The sequence below is a fragment of the Phyllostomus hastatus genome, unplaced genomic scaffold (genome assembly GCF_019186645.2).
Source record: "Phyllostomus hastatus isolate PE091 unplaced genomic scaffold, TTU_PhHast_1.1 phas_scaffold_182, whole genome shotgun sequence".
NCBI classification, from domain to species: Eukaryota; Metazoa; Chordata; class Mammalia; order Chiroptera; family Phyllostomidae; genus Phyllostomus; species Phyllostomus hastatus.
This window is the reverse complement of record NW_025334013.1, coordinates 29,284,775-29,301,112: the sequence shown is the minus strand read 5'-3', so window position 1 is coordinate 29,301,112 and position 16,338 is coordinate 29,284,775. Positions and strand designations below refer to the sequence as shown.

At 55.5% G+C, this 16,338-nt stretch overlaps 1 protein-coding gene across 2 annotated transcripts in view; it reads right to left on the bottom strand.

Moving 5' to 3' along the window:
- The window catches only part of PTPRF (protein tyrosine phosphatase receptor type F), an 82,755-nt gene extending 74,111 nt beyond the window's left edge, over positions 1–8,644 (bottom strand). For both annotated transcript variants that reach the window (XM_045859835.1, XM_045859837.1), the window contains exons 1-2: positions 8,438–8,644; positions 1,619–1,695 (exon numbers count right to left, since the gene is read on the bottom strand). The gene's annotated coding sequence lies outside the window, so the exon portion shown is untranslated. The remainder of the gene's footprint in view (positions 1–1,618; positions 1,696–8,437) is intronic.
- Between the last annotated feature and the right edge of the window lie 7,694 nt (positions 8,645–16,338).

Genomic DNA, 16,338 nt, shown 5'->3' with positions numbered 1-16,338 from the left:
TTATAGCACACCCCACCCCTTCACACACAGTGGCCTCCCCAGAAGACAGGGGGCTGCACTTTTAGGCGCCTTTTCTGGTAAGGCCGGGCTCCCCAGTAGGTGAGACCCATTGTCTCAGAATGGGCAGGTAAAGGGACGCAGGTATTCCCACACCCATCCTCCCCACCTGACCTTCCTGACCTGTGCTGAGTCCCTTCCACCTGCAGCTTCTAAGTAACCACAATGTCCACCTCACCACACGCAGGACCCGGCCCCCAGCGGATACCCGATACACACTCACTTCCCTCCCCTGCCCTTTGCTTCCGTGCCCTGTGCCTTCGTCCGTCATTGCAGAACGAGGCTCTGAGCCAGGAGGCAGGGTGATGAACAAGACAGCCCTGGGCTCTGCCTTAAGGAGCTCACAGAGGATGGCCCAACGGGAAGTCAAACTCCCCATCCCACTCTGCCTCCGGGTCCCCATGTCGGCAACAGGTACCGTGCCGGCCGGGCCTCCTCCGATTCTCTCTTCTCCTCACCCCACGTGTCCAGCTGCTCAATACGGTGGGTTTTTTTTTTTAAATTTTAAAAGTATGTTTATTGATGAGAGAGAGAAAGAGAGAGAACATCAGTTGGTTCCCTCCCATATGTGCCCTGACTGAGCAACACTGGCCAGGGCTGGTCAGTAAGTTCGAATTTGCCCGGCACCCATCCCAGCCACCACATTGGTAAGAGCTGCCACTGCTCACCTCTTAAGTGGGCTCCATGCCTTTGGTCACTCCTTCCAACCCGCCCTGCACACAGATCACACCGCCCCCTTTAGCTCACAAACATGCAGATCTGATCACGCCCTTCAAGCACGCCTTGCCTGCTGCTTTTTTCCACAGCGGGCACACAGACAGCGTCTTGTAAGTAGTAGAAAGGACAGGAGATGGTAGATGGACACATGGACGCTGCTTCTCTGCTTAAGGATCTTCAACGCCTCCACGTCACCCTCAGGAAAAAGCCCCAGGTCTTTAGCCCGACACCCAAGGCCCATCATGCTGACTCCAACTTAATGCTCCAACTTCATTCCCTGCAACTGCAATACACCACTTGCTCTTCTAAAGGAAAGTAAGGAGGAGACCTCAAGGAGCAAGGAAGGGTGCGCCCGGACCTGTGGATAGCCTACTCCTCCTACCACGGCCAACAGCTGGTAAGAACAGGCTTCTCTACAGAAACACGGTGAGTGTAAAGGCAGACAGATCCCAGGACGCCACCGGGAAGCCTACTCCACATCCACAGCAGCCGACAAGCTGTGTATCGGTCCCCACCCACCCCCATCATCCACCCCAGTCAGAGTCAGAAACCCGGGCGGCATCCCTGACGCCGCCCTCCCTCGCGCCCCACATTCAGTCCTTCACCTCGTCCTGTGACTCCTCCACCTCCCTAGCCAGCACTCGAATCCCTGCTCTCCACCTCCATCACCACCTCCCTGACCCGGGCCTCCGTCATCCCTCTGCCACACGCACCGCGGATCAGGTCGTGCCCCTAGTGACACCCCTTCTGTGGCCCTCTGCCAGCCTGTGTCAAAACCCAAGCCACTCAGTCTGGCCCACAGGACCTCTCTAACCCTGCCCCCAAACCCCTGGGGCGCACTCACCCGGCCTTTGCTTGCTCACACCAGTCACTCTTGGACGACCAGCACCGAGGGCAGGGTGCCGGGGCCTCCGCTCCTTCCTGGGGAGAGAGGAAAGAATGACAACATCACGCGTTTCATCAGTGGAGTATGTACTGACACAGAAAGACAGTCAAAATGTGCTATTTATGCAGGGGGAGAAAGCAGGTGATGGAACTGTTTGTGAAGGACAATCCCCATTTAGCAAAAACGCCCTTCGCCGCTCGCTCACTCGCTCGCTCGCTCGCTCACCCATTTGATACTCCTGAGCACCTACTATGCGCCAGGCTTTCTTCCAGCCATGCGGCATCTAGATGTGAACATCCTACACCAAGTCCCTGGCCTCAGCAGGAAAACTGTGTCCAACCTCCTCAACGTAACCCTCCAGCCAGTGGAGCCGTCGGCACTGCCCGCCCCGGCAGCCCCTGCCAAGCTCCCCTCCCTCCCGGCCGCCAACTGCAAGAACGTCCTCTTCAGACTGGCGCATGTGCCGCATCCCTTCTAGTTGTCAGCCTGTATGTCTCCACCTGGAACGTTCTAGCCATGAGTTTCTAGCCAGTGACCCCTCAGGTCTGAGGGCCGATGGTACTCTCTCACGTGGCGTCCTAGACCGCATGCTGGGCCCTGCCTTGCGGCAGACGCCAGAAATGCGATGGTTTATTTACTTATACATTTGCTGAATGGCCACTGAGTCACACCTATAAGCTAGGTGTGTGTCTGGTTCAGCTCCGTACCCCTGGCACCCAGCAGAGAGCTGGCACATAGTAGGTGCTCCATCAAGGCTTGCTGAATGCGTGGATGAATGCATGAATGAGTTCTTGGAAAACAAGCCAGCCTGGAAGCACCACACCAGCACACATGCAGCCTTCAAAGAAGCTTCAGAAGCAGTATTTATGTTTGACTTTCTGCTTCTCTATAATTTTTAAAATGAAGGTGTGCCCTGGATGCCTCTTCTGCTGGCACGCATACAGCCTCAGAGCGGGCCCCTTCCCTCTAGAACCATCACTGAGTCTGCACCAGTGTGGGCACCGTCCTGGGTGGGGGCAGGGGCCAGACACGCCCACTCCACCTCATGGCCATCTCGCCATAGCTCAGTGCCTTGGTGCTGCTGCTGGTGCCCACGAGGCGCAGGCTACACCTGGCAGCGGGCTTCTCCTCAGCCCCCCTCCCCACACAGCAATGCCATCTCAGCTCCTCCCAAATCGGACGCACAGATCGGAGCTCAGGGAACACCCTCACAGCCCAGGCCAGCCTCCTGTCCCTGGGACTCACTCGAGACTGACAATTTCGTCAACATGGGGGATGTCCTCACTGACTGAAGACTCACCAGCCCAGTACCATCCACACCTACCGTGTGGCGCTCACTCTCTCCTGTCTCCCTCACCCCCAACCCCCCAAGAACCAACAGCCCTGGGGCTCACTCAGAATGGCTTCCCTCCCCCAGATCACCGAGTTTCACCAAAAAGTTCCCTGTGGCCACTGCTCCTGGCACACAGGCTGCCAGGCAGGTCTGGCCAGACAAACCAGCTTCCGTATCCCAAACTCAAAGGCCCATTTGTCTGGGGATGCCCGCAGGGCCTCACAGTGCCCGACATGAGGTAGCTGTTGGCTCTACCGTTGCTCAGGGACCCTGAGGCAGAGGGGCGGAGTCCCCGGCAGAGAACAGCAAAGCCAGCAGGCAATTCGGCCGTGCCCACGGCCATACCAGGAGCACTGGGCCTGGTGCCTGCAGACTGGACCTAAACTGAGCAGGAGCCACACCTGCAGTATGTACCCCAATGGCCTGGAGAACACACAAACAGGTACTTGGAAAGACCTTAGTGCACACAGAACTGCACCAGGGCAGGGTTCCAGAACAGCACCCACCCGAAACTACACCAGTCCGGGAGCACACTGGCCCCCAAACCACCTAGAGAGCCACTCAGAATCACCCCTCGGTTTCACCAGAACCACGCCAGGCTCACCCCGGGACGAGCCCAGAACAATCACTGACTGCCAGATACACCCAGAGCACCAACGAGAAAGCTACTCAGAAAGAACTTGACTGGTACCGGAAACAGGTCAGAAATCTCTGCCTGGCACCCAGAAAGGCCTCAGAAGGGTGAGGTTGGCAGCCTGGACCAAAATCAGGTGAGACGGCCTTGGCGCCGACCCGAGGCTGGCCCCCACCCCAGCAGGGCGCTCCCTCGCCCGCCAGGCCTGCAGGCCGGCCTGGCAGCGGGACCAGGGACGAGCTGAGACCTGGAGGAGCAGCCCGCAGGCAGCGCCTGTGGCTGCACCAGGAACAGTCCCCAGACGCAGCAGCGACAACACTGCCGAGGAGTGGAAACCACTGTTCCTGGATCTGGAGGGCGGGGACACACACAGTCCTGGTGCGTCAGATGTGTCCCCGTCCCACGTCCGCCGGGCGCTCAGAGGAAGGCGTGAGAATAAAGAGTCTCGCTAGATGTCCAGGGTCCTGGCGGGCGGGGGACATGGGCGACTGAATTGCCCCTCCCGAGAGCCCCCTCCACCATTCCAAACCAAACACCGGGTCTCTTCCCCAGGGCGTCTTCCTTCAGTCTTCTCGTGCCAGCCCACCTGAAGGTCAGAAACACCTGAGCAACACACACAATCCCAAAAACATGATGAGGGATGAGGGCTGGGCACTCCCTTGGTTGAGCTCCCCCAACTTGCTAGGCTAAGCTCGGGACTGCAGCTACTTTAGGTGAGCAAGGGCCCCTCACCATCACAAGGCAGTTTTTAAAGCCCCTCCCCACATTCTGACGGGGTAGGGCTGCACCCCCACACTGATGAGGGCTATGGTGAGGACTGCTGACACTGAGACCGTGCTCACTGGATGCCAGGCCCTGTCCTAAGCACTCTCAGCACATTAACTTTCATGCTCATAACAACCCTACAGGGCACAGTATTGCATCGCACACGACACACGAGAAAACCGATTCGGAAACGCTCAGCAACTCGCTCCAGGTCGCACCACGGTTAGGTGGAGCTGACCCTCAGCAGTCAGAGACCAGAGCCGTGCTCTTGACCACTGAGGCTGTCTTCTCCCCACGAGCACAGCTCTGCCCTCACTCACTGTCCGTCCTTGCTCGGGCCCAGGCTTCTCTCTCAAACTCCAGAGGCTCGCCCCCACCCCCTCCTGCATGTCCCCTCCACCCCTGCCCCAACCTCAAATGCTGCATCTCAAAAGCAAGGTGTCCAACCATGAGCTCATTACCTGCCCCCGCCCAAACCGACCTCTCCTCCCAAGTCCCCAGCTGGGAGAAGACCCCACTCCATCACTCCCAGGAACCTGCACCCCTTCCTCTTCCCCACCCCACATCCAATGAACCATCCTGTCCTAGTAACTGTGCCTTCCAAGTGGCGCCAGGATCCTGCCCTATCCAAGCCCCCGTCAGCGCTCCCCGGACTTCCCCGAACAAACCCTCCTCCTCACTGAGCACCTTGGCTCCATCCATTTCCCGTAGCATCAGAATCTTCCAGAAACAAATCTGACAACACACTGCACACGTCCCACCCCAAGCTTTAATCCTTTGGGTCCCCCTTTCTGTGTTCTCCGAGTGAAGTCTTAGCCAATTAAGGGCATTCAAAGCCTTCTGTGCTCTACTGTATCTCTGAATACTCCACAAGTGACAAGACCTCTGAGTCTTCACTCACATTATTACTTTTTTCTTTTCCCTACCTGGAGCACCCTTTCTTCAACTGAAGAACTCCTATTCACCTCTCAAAACCCAATTCAGATAGCCCCTTCTTGGTTTCCTCTGGGACTTGTCTCACACTGACCCCTGGATTCTCCTCTGCATTATCATGTTGAATCCCCCGCAGCTTCTAACCTCAGCTTAGAGTTACAGCTGCCTTAGGCGAGCTAATGCTGAGCTCAACCTCAGCAGCTACTAAGGGGTGGTGGGTCGCCTCTTCTACACAGCTAGCTGTCAGTCCCACAGGAAGCGAGGCAGCCTGGCTGAAAGTGCCTAGCCCAGGGTTTGGCACACAGTCGGCAATCAATAAGAGGTTACTGAATTGCTCTGCATTCCCATGATGCAGTCTGTTCCCCCAGGGACCATGAGCTTCTCAAGGGCAAGGCCCAGGCTGCAAGCTCGGTCCAAGCACACAGCAGTGTCAGCCACACGAGAAGCGATACCCCTGCTGCCGATGCACCACCCCACAGTTCCCTTGGATTCTCACAACAGCCGTGGCACCTGACCAGGGTCGGATTAGCGGCTCCATCCTACAGGGGGTAAAACTGAGCCTCAGGGGGGAAGGGCGCTTCTTAAGATCTTAAGCTAGAAAGTGGGAGATCTATGTTGTGTGTCACAGCCTCTGTGGAGAAGGTCGGGGTCCCCCCTCCTCCTGACCGAGGGCCCTCAACAGTGGACTCCCAGTTAGCATGATGGGAGGGGCAGCACAGATTGCTGGGGCCAGCATTTTGTTGCACACCACTGCAATCGCCAAGAAAAGTTTTAGGCAGTCCACTACTGTAGCCCCCGGCCCAAACCGCTTTACCAGCACTCAAGTCCAGCCTCCCCTCTCAAAAGTCCCGATACAACATCCACCCTGACTGGGCACAAAGCTGGACTGAGAGGAGGTCAGGAGCTGCAGGCGGGAGAAAGGCAGGGAGGAAGAAAGAAATTATATTAAAACAACTTCCTTGTTAAAGGAAAGACAAGAGGGAAGAGGAAGAGCAGTGAAATAGAAAGCACCACTAGAGAGACATTGCAAATCGTAAGGAGGACAATGAGCAAGCAAAAGTGTGCAATAAAGTGTGCTTGAGGATGCAGCAAACTGCGAGTGTGCACACACCCCTTCCTGGATGTGCACAACATCACTGTGGGAGCACAAGCAGGAAGCGCTGCATGGCATGCAAGCACAGCAGATTCCAGACCTCTGGCTGCCATGCAGCCCAAGTGTGCAAAAAACTGTCTGGGCAGGAAGGCCAGTGGATGTTGTGTGTGTGTGTGTGTGTGTCGGGGGCAAACTGAGTGTGGGAATGAGAGGGCTGTGAGTGTGTGGCCTGTGCTTGGGGCTGCGGATGGCGGGGGGGCTGTGCTTGGGGGAGTTACAACTGCTCCTTCTTGAGGCCCTAGGCTCATTCATAGAATCAGTAAAAAACTGGGATTTTCTTGCTCCCTGAAGCAAGAGTTAGTCAGGAGCCAAGCATAGAATTTCCTGAGATTTCCTGTTAGAACCTTCCTCTGGATCACATCAGATCCCTGCTGCCTCCCCAAGGATCCCTCCGCAGGTCCTTTCTCTTCTCAGGGGATTCCTCACCAACAAAGACCCCACTGGAAACACCACCGGGGCTCCTTTTCCAGGCCTCTCACTCCCATGCACTTCCTGGATTCTCCGGCCAGATCCCACACCAGGTCACTCTGGATCCCCGCCCTAGTCCGTTCAGTAGCCCAAGTAGAGCCTTTATCACCAACAGTCGGCAGTCCAGCCTCCCAGCTCTGCCTCGCTGCCCCCAGGGGAGTCCAGAGGATTCCCCTCACACTGGCAGCCTCCCTTCCGTTTCACAGCTCACACAGGGGCAGGACTCCCACTCCCCAACCTGTTCCAGCTCTTGGGGGGGATGTTGAAATAGGGAGAAAGGCCAGCCCCTCCCCCACCCTGGGGTGGAAGAACCTGAGGGGCAGCATTCCAGAGAAATGGAGAGGGGGCCTAGCAGAGGGGTGTGGAGACTCGGGTCAGTGGGAGACAGAGACACCAAGAGACTGGTGAGAGACACGACAGAGAGATCCGGGAAGGGGGACTCAGAGATGTGGGCGAGGACCACAGGGAGCCCTGAGGAGGGGGCACAGAGAGACCCGGGGAAAGAGAACAGAGACCTAGGGAGGGAAAGCAGAGAGACCTGGGGAGAGAAAGCAGAGAGACCTTGAGATTGCGGGGGCTGGGGGGCGGGGGGGAGTTTGGGAGGCAGTGACACAGGGAGACAGAGATACAGAGACGTTGAAGGGCAGAGATAGAGACCGAGACACAGAGGAAAAGGGATAAAGAAGCGGAGAGGGAAACGTGGGCACCGCGATGAGGACCAGGGCACACCAGGACGGGACGGGACGCGGGGCGGTGACTGAGTGAACTTTCCGGAGCGGGTCCGAGTGGACACGTCCTCCCGGGACAGGGCGCTCCAGGGCCATCACGTCGCTGCACTGGAGTGGGGGTGGGCACAGCATGTCCCGGCCCCTCACCAGCCCGCGCTGGTGATTGAGGGGGGTGAGGGCTCCAAACTCGCGCCGGCGCACCCCGGGACCGCACGTGCGCCGGGGCCGCGAGTGAGACTGGGGCGCGTCGGCTGCGGATCCCCTGCCGGCTGGGAGGGGGCGCCGGTGCGGCGGGGGCGCGGCCTGGACCCGCCCGGGGTTGGGGTGGTGGGAGGTGGGAGGTGGAGGGCCGCCCCCGGAGCGCGTCGGCGCTGGTGGAAGGGGGGAGGTGGGGTTGGGCCGAGGAGGGAGAGCATAAATGCAAAAGGGAAACTTTGCTCTGGGGGGGAGGTTCAGATTGCGGCTCAGGTGCGGCGAGGAGGCCGGTCTAGGCGGGGGAGGGCGGCAAGGGGCCGGCTAGCCCGCGGCGGTGGGGGGCGCGTCTGCCGTGGGGTGAGCGCGGGGAGGAGCCGCCGGGTTGGGTGGGGGGACTGCTGAGCAGAGGCTGCGGGCGAGGCAGGTGGGGGCGCGGCCGGGCCTCAGCGGCGCCCCTAGCCCCCCGGGACCGCCCCCATCTCCGTTGGGTAGACGCGGGAAGAGGGCGGGGGGAGTGAGGAAGGAACCTATGCGGAGGGGATTGGAAGGGGGCTCGGGGGTCACTCACCGCCTCTCCAGGGGCCGTCGGACCGCATGTCCCCCCCAAGCCGCTGGGCCGCTGCTCCCTCTCCTCTTCTGCCGCCGCCCCGGGGTCCCACTCCCTGGAGCTAGAGCCAGAGCCCTAGCTAGAGCCGGAGCCGGAGCTGGAGCCGCCGCCTCTGCCGCCGCCGCCACCACCGCTCCCGCCGCTCCCGCGCCAGCTCCAGCCGCGCGCCCCTGCTCGTGCCCGGGCCCGCGCCCGCGCCCCTGCCGTGCTCGTCCCCGGCTCAGCCCCTCCCCTCGTGCACTCTCGCTCTTAGAACCGCGGAGCCGAGTAGGCCCAGGGAGGCCACAACCCAACCCCGACTGCACACCGACTGGAACTCCCTATATTGAACCAGAACCCCAATAATGAGCATGTACAGTTCCAAACTCCCACACGAAGTCCAGATCCTATTAGCGGACTTCCCGATTCTAATATGATCCCCTCCCATAGTAATGTGAACCCAATTCTACCCCATTGCCTCCCCATACTGATCTGAATCTAATGTTCAGCCACCCCCAAACTCAAAAAATGAGTTTAAACCCCTCAGTCTGCCCCGAAATTGGCTCAAGTAATGATTTAAATCTGAAGCCCCATATCGAGCCCAAAGAACGATTCTGACTCTAAATCTCCTTGTCACCCTTAACTACTAGCTTGATAGGACCAACCTGGTCCTTAAATGGACCCCAACACTAATACTGAGCCACCATTGCTAAACAAAACCTAATATCCAATAGCTGTTATGAACCCCAGTACTTTCTGCTGAACCCCAAACCTTACATAAAACTCCTTCTGATCCCAATCCCAGATCAATGCCAACACACTTCCTAAATTGGGATACCCAATTTCTGAACTGAGATTGGGTCACCAGAAAAGAACCTAATACAAGTACTCACTTCAAACCACGCACATCCTTGGCGCCATTTAGGACCCTAACTTGACCCAACTCTAGTAATAATCTTTGGAACCTAAGATTAATGAGACAGGCTTTGCAGAAACTCCATGCAAATCCACTTCATCCCCATACTCACCCCCTACTTCTCTGACCCAAGGTCAGCCCCCAATCTAGGCTTGGCAACACCCCAATATTTATGTCAATTTCACCTGGGAAGCTGAATCAAGTCTAGAGTTGGCCTTTGAATTCAGGACTTGATAATGTCCACCAAACCTGGTAGAAACCATGGTATTGAGTTTCTGACTCCACAAACCAAAGCCATATGCTAACCCTGTAAATTTCTGTGCTAAATCACTAACTTATTTGAAGATTTATTCTGCCCTGACTCACAGGGACTCGGCGAGCTCCAGAGCTAGAGTCACACCTTGGCACCACAGCCCCCAGCTCCAGACCCACCTTCCTAGTCCATGCCACCGGCACACCAGTCGTCTCCTACCTACCCCTGGATGAAAGATGGGGGACCTACCCCTACTGCCTTCGGTCAGGTGAGAGCCCCTGTGGAGTGATTGATCTCCTATGGGGCCTTCCTGATATGTTTGTGGAGTTTGGGGGGTCGGAAAAGAAATGAAGTTTGGGAATTGTTGAAGCCCCTGGATTCAGGGATCACAGTGTAGTGTACAGGGCAGGGGTGGAGGTGGTTTTTAAGGATCCAGGCTGAGGGGTCAAGTTCCCATCACCTAATTCACTGCCTGCTTTTTGCCCAGAACTTGGATTCAGCAACAGTGCATGTGCGCCCCCTGGTGTGCAAGAGGGGGATGGGACTGGCTCCAGTGACTGGGCAAACAATTAGATCCTGATAACCAACGGATCAAAAATAAATACTCCCAGCCAGGGGTGTTTTTATTTTATTTTATTTTATTTTTTTACCCATTAGTAATTTTGGTGTACTGTGGGGGAGGTATTAAAAGCTTTATGCAGCTTTATACATTTTTGCCAGTGTTCCAGAATTTAGGCCGGATGTTGGTTTTTGTTTTGGGGCTCCCCCCCCCCCACCCCCGCCCTCTTCCAATTTAACAAAGTATACTTTTCAGCCAGTTAAGCCTGCTCATTGCTGACTTGTGAAAACAGTCCTTCCCCTTGGCTGCCATGGTCTGGACTCTCCTCACTGCCCACTCTGTCTCAATCTCCTGTACCATATCCTGCTCCTCCCCACGGCTGTCCTCACTTCCCCCTCTCCCTGGACCATCTCGCCCACCCACAACCACATATCCATGACTTCCCAATCTCTGTCCCCAGTCTGGGCCTCTCTTCTGAGTTGAGGACCCACACAACCAAGAACCTCCTTCATGCCCCTCCCCGCACGTCTCTCTCCCACCTAGATCTGCGGTCTTCAGTGGTCCCCAGCTCAGGCAGCAGCACCCTCATTCACTCAGTCATCGGGCCGGGAATACCTTCTCTCCTGCGTCCCTGTTGAATTAGCCACCAATCCTGCAAACCTTGAAAAAAACAGAGACTAGAGACCATGTGGCCCTGTGAGGAACACATCAGACAGAGTTAGGCGGAGGAGCAGGGAAAGAACGAGAAAGAGGATGGGGTGGGGGACAGAAAGTGTCAGACGTTGGGGTTTCAGACCACACAAAACCAAGTTGGTCATAAACTCTCTTGCGCACAGTCCTAGGAGACTTAAGATCTCTTCAGACTTGCTCTGTGTTGAGTGGGTTTCAGTGCCTTGAAATCATTGGTGTCTGTTTAGAACCATCACTTCCCCCCAGAAGCCATCCCCAACCCCTGGCTGGGTGTGGGGCTTACCTGCTGAAATTCTAAGCATTGTGTCACTGCTACCTGTGTCTGTCCCCCGACCCCACACACTGTGGCTTCCTTGAGGGCCGCACACTGTGCGCTTTCTTGAGGGCAGGAGGGACAAGCCTGCCTTGCCCACTGCCATATCCTCGTGGCCAGCATCAGGACCCGCCACACAACAGGTGCTCCATACATATATGTGTTAAAGGAATGAACAGGTAGCTTTTCCCTTCTATGTTCGGGGACCCACCAGACGTAAGCGACTAGGTGGGGAAAAGCTCCCTGACCAAGCCTCGGAGCTCGCCCACACCTGGGGCTTCTGTAGGCCTAGCCTGAGCTGAAGAGGGGCTATGGTGTCTCCAGACTTGTGTGTCTGCTAGCCTGGGATCTCAGTAGGTCTGTGGCTCTGGCGGCCTGGCTCCCTCTGCCCAGCACTGCTGGTCTGTGAACATAATACTTAGAAGGGCGGTGGGCAAGAGGTCCTTACACTCCTGCGAATGAAGTAGGCAGCCCCATCCACTGCTGCGCTGACCGGGCTCTTGCTTCAACCCCCATGCGACACAGAGGTCTCAGAACTCCACCCACTGGTCCCTAGGCCTTGCTCACTCATCTTTCAGTACCACTTGTGGTCCAGTGTTTGCTGAGGAAGGGTGCGAGACCGCCTGTGAGCAGGCTGCCCAGATCTCAGCACACCCGTCACCTGGAACTGGACACAAGGGAAGGCAAAAAGCCAGAAGCCCAGGCCCTGGGAACCACACAGAAAATAACCTCAGGTGGCCGGGCCTGTGAGTGTATGACAACCTAGAGGGAAGGGGAGGAGCCGAGGCTTTGTTCAGACTGCTCAGCTCTGACCACCGGGTCTGTGTGGGTCTGACTTCCCGGCCTGCTCCCTGGGCCACCGGGGAGGGATGTCCTTGTGCTCGTCTGTGAAGGCCGAGCAGTGCCACGTGGTGGCTCTGTGTCTGCTGTGTCCTGGCCCCAGGGTGCAGGGCGAGGGGAGAGCCAGATGTCAACTCCTCTTCACTGTTCACCCTTTGTCCCCTGGGCCCGCTGGACACTGCCCAAACTCATGATGTAAATACATCTTTTGGTCTAAATAAAATTAGATTCAGCTTGAGCCCCTACCCTGACCAGATTGGCAAGGATTCCACATCACTCACAGCCCTCCTTCACCTCCCTCCAATTGTCCAAGAACTCCGGGGGCTCACAAACCCCAAAGGTGGTCAATCTGTGCCCAACAGCCTTGTGGGCAAAGGCTGAGGTCTTTCTTGGATCACTGCTGCTGTCGCAGACATTAGCTGTCACTGTCATGGGGCTTCCACTCCTTGTCCCCCATCTGCAGGACCTCACTTGTCCAGCTGGGTCCTTCGGAAGGGGACTCCCCTACTCTTTTCAGCCCAAGCTCGCTCTTTCTCTTCTTTCCTTCCTTCCTTCCTTCCTTCCTTCCTTCCTTCCTTCCTTCCTTCCTCCCCTCTCCCCTCCCTTCCTCTTTCTTCCTTTCAGATTTTATTTTTAGAGAGAGGAGAAGGGAGGAAGAGAGGGAGAGAAATATCGATTAGAGAGAGAGGAACATTGATCAATTGCCTCTCATACACTCCCGGTTAGGGACTGAACCCATAACCCAGTCATGTGCCTGACAAGAAGGGAATCCAACCAGCTGCCCTTTGGTTGGTGGGACAACACCCAACCAACTGAGCCACACTGGTGAGGGCTCATCCCAGGCTCTTTCAAGGGGGCCATGCCTATAGGCCTGCAAGGTTGCAGGCCTTGGTCCTTAGCATTTGCAGTGACCCACAGCCACCTTCCTGGGGGCCGGGGGCCATGTCAGGGTGGGATGGGAGTGCCGGCTCTGCCCTCACTTCCATGCTGGAGAGCCGACTCCCTAAGACGCAGTGGTGCCCTCCCTCTTGGCCAGTCAGAAGGGGCTCTAACACCAAAAAGGCAGAGCAGTCTGTGTGCCTTCTGAGGTGTGGGGTGGGAGAGAGAAAGGCCCACGGAGCACAAAAGCCCAGCTAAGACCCTTCAATCCTTCCTGAGTCATGGGGTGGGGGTGGGGGAGATGAGAGAGGAGTTAATTTCTCAATAGGACACTCTGTTGGTGACTTTAGCTCAAGCTTCTCTGAGAAAACAGGAGCCACCAGAGAGGACTTCCTCCTCCCCCCACTACCAAACCCACCCACGTCTGTGCCTTCCCCTCTGGTTCCCAGGAGCGTGCGCCCCACCACAGTGGGGGCTGGTCCCCAAGATGCTCTGGCTCCTCCAGAATTCTGCTTTTCTCCCTTTACCCCTCCCATCCTCTTTGCTATATCATTCCCATATGCTCATAGTTATTCTTAATTTTTTCCCATCCTAAAAAATAATCTGCTTCCTTGACCCGCCCCCCACCTCGAGTGGGAGAGACTGAACATTTCTCTGCTCTTCTCACGACAAATCCAAGAGCTGTTTGTACGTGCAGTCTCCACTCTCCCATCCCCTGCTCGCACCCAGCCCACGACAACCTGCACGGGGCTCAGGACCAGCAATCCACTGACATTGCTCTCAGCAGGATGACTGTTCACCTCTGTTTGGCCAAGTCTGATGGCTGTGCCTCTGTTTTCCACTTAGTGGGCTTCTCAGTGGCCTCTGCTACTTCCTCCTGCCTGGGTGACTTCAGGGCCAGAGAAGGCAGACCACCTCCTGAAGGCCACCCGGGCCGCCTGTTCTGACCATCACACACGGGGCCTTGGCCCCCTCCCTAACCACACCTTTGCTGCTCCCATCTTGCTCATGGAATCTCAAGATAACTGTTCAGTCTCCTCGGACTTCTTTGCATTCTCCGAATGTATCAGCTCCCTCCTTTCTTCTTGTCCAACTTAGATGCCAAGGCCCAGCATTTCAATAATTAGCTTGATAGTATCCCAAGCCCCTTGGCCTCTCTGCCTTTTGATCGCATCTGTCTGGCAAATTCCCAGCTCCGGATGAGGCCTCCGACCTGCCTTCTTGTGCCATGCTCAAGCAGCCAAAGGACTCCACAGGTCAGACTGACATTCCCAGTGGGGTCCTGGACATGTTTCTCCAGTCGGCTAGGAACCCCGCTCTTCTCAGTGGCTGTGCCTAACCTTCCTCTTAACCCTCCCCTGCCTCAGTGGTAGATGTGACCTGGCCTCCTCTGTTGTAGAGAGGATGAAAGCCACCAGACAGGAACTCCCCCAGCTACCCACTGGCACATTCACACATCTCGCTACCTCTGTCCCCTCTCCTGATGCGTTACCGAAAGTACCCCTCCTCCTGTGTCAGGCTAGTGCTCCTGCCCACCCTTGATCCCTGGCCCTTCCTGCTTCTCAGGTGCCTCACTCTATCCACAGTCCCTTCCCTCTCTGAGCACTTGATCCCACCCTCTCAATTAGATTCTTCCCATCCTCTTGCTCCCTGCAACCTTAACTCCAGCTTCTGTCCCCACTCCAGGTCATTACAGCATTCCTGTTCACGCCCACATTCAGTCAGATGTGGTTTCCACCTCTCACAGCTCCCCCGAAACGCGATGTTGGAGCTATGACCTCCATGTCTCAAAACTGGATGGGCATTTTTTTTTTCAGTATTTATTTTTTAGACGTTTCAACCACTGCATGCTTAAAACACTAGTTTCTTTGACCTCCTTAGCATCATACTCTCCTGGATTGGTCTTTTAACTCCTTGGCCTCCTTCTCAGTCTCCTCCACGCAGTCACCCTCCTCCATTCAGCCAGTAAATGCTCCTGTTCCTCAAGGCCCATGCCTAGGCTGCTGCCCTCTCTCACTATGGACTTTCTCCCTGGTGATCTCATCCATGCCTATGGCTTTGATGACAATCCATTTGGTGATGATTCACACCCTTCTGTCTCCAGCCTGGAGAACTTCCTATCTAAGCTCCCGACCGACCAACGGGAGCCTAGCCCACTACCCAGTAAACATCTCTACCTCAGTGCCTCCAAGGCACCTCAACCCCAACATGCCCAAGACCTCACTCATGATCCTCCCTCTGTGAAACCGTCCCAGTGTTCTCTGCCTCAGTGAGTTTGCCACCTGATGGGCAAACCCTGGGGACCATCACCACATCCCGGTAATTTTACCTCCAGAGCATCTCTTTAATCTGCCCCCTTCTCTTCATCTCTACCGATACCTCACTGGTCCAAGTTATCATTACCTTTTTTTTGTTTTGCATTTAAAGGAATAAAAATAGAAGGAAAGCATCAACTTTAATTTAAATATAAAAAAAATATTAGAAATTGTCTAAAAAAATCAGTGGAGCAAATTAAGTCCTAAAAAAGAGGGCTGCATCTTGGTGACCACATTTATTGTAAGGGTTGGAGAATAATAAAAATGATATTTAACTTAAGAATTTGTGAGTTATCTGCAAATCAGCTGATTTCAGGAGTGGAAGAATCCTCAATCATTTCTTAAAACTTTATTTATTTATTTTTCTAGAGAGAGGAGAAAGGAAGGAGAAAGAGAGGGAGAGAAATATCGATGTGAGAGAAACATCAATTGGTTGCCTCCCAAACACACTTGGACCAGTGACTGAACCTGCAGCCTGGGTATGTGCCCTGACTGGGAATCAAACCGGCGACTTTTCCGTTTGCAGGATGACACCCAACCAACTACACACCAGCCAGAGCCTTGGCCATTTCTTCTTTTTTTTTTTTAAGATTTTATTTATTTATTTTTAGAGAGGGAAGGGAGGGAGATAGATAGAGAGAGAGAAACATCAATGTGTGGTTGCTGGGGGTCATGACCTGCAACCCAGGCATGTACCCTGACTGGGAATCGAACCTGCGATGCCTGGTTCGCAGCCCACACTCAATCCACTGAGCTACACCAGCCAGGGTCCATTTCTTAATATCAAAGTTTATAGCCCTGGCTGGTGTGGCTCAGTTGGGTTGAGCACCATCATGCAAACTGGAAGGTCGCAGTTTTGATTCCTAGTTAGGGCATAGGCCTGGGTTTCTGTTCGGTCTCCTGGTCTGGTCGGCGACACAGACAAAGCAATTGATGTTTCTCTCTCACGTCGATGTCTCCCTCCCTCTCTCTCTCCATCCCTTCTCCTCTCTCTAAAATCAATAAGTATGTCCTCTGGAATGGAAAAATTACACAGGTTTCTCTTTTGAATATCTTCTACATTTAAAGAAACAATCATACAAAGTCTCCTACTTTCCATACAGGATCAATTCTTTGTT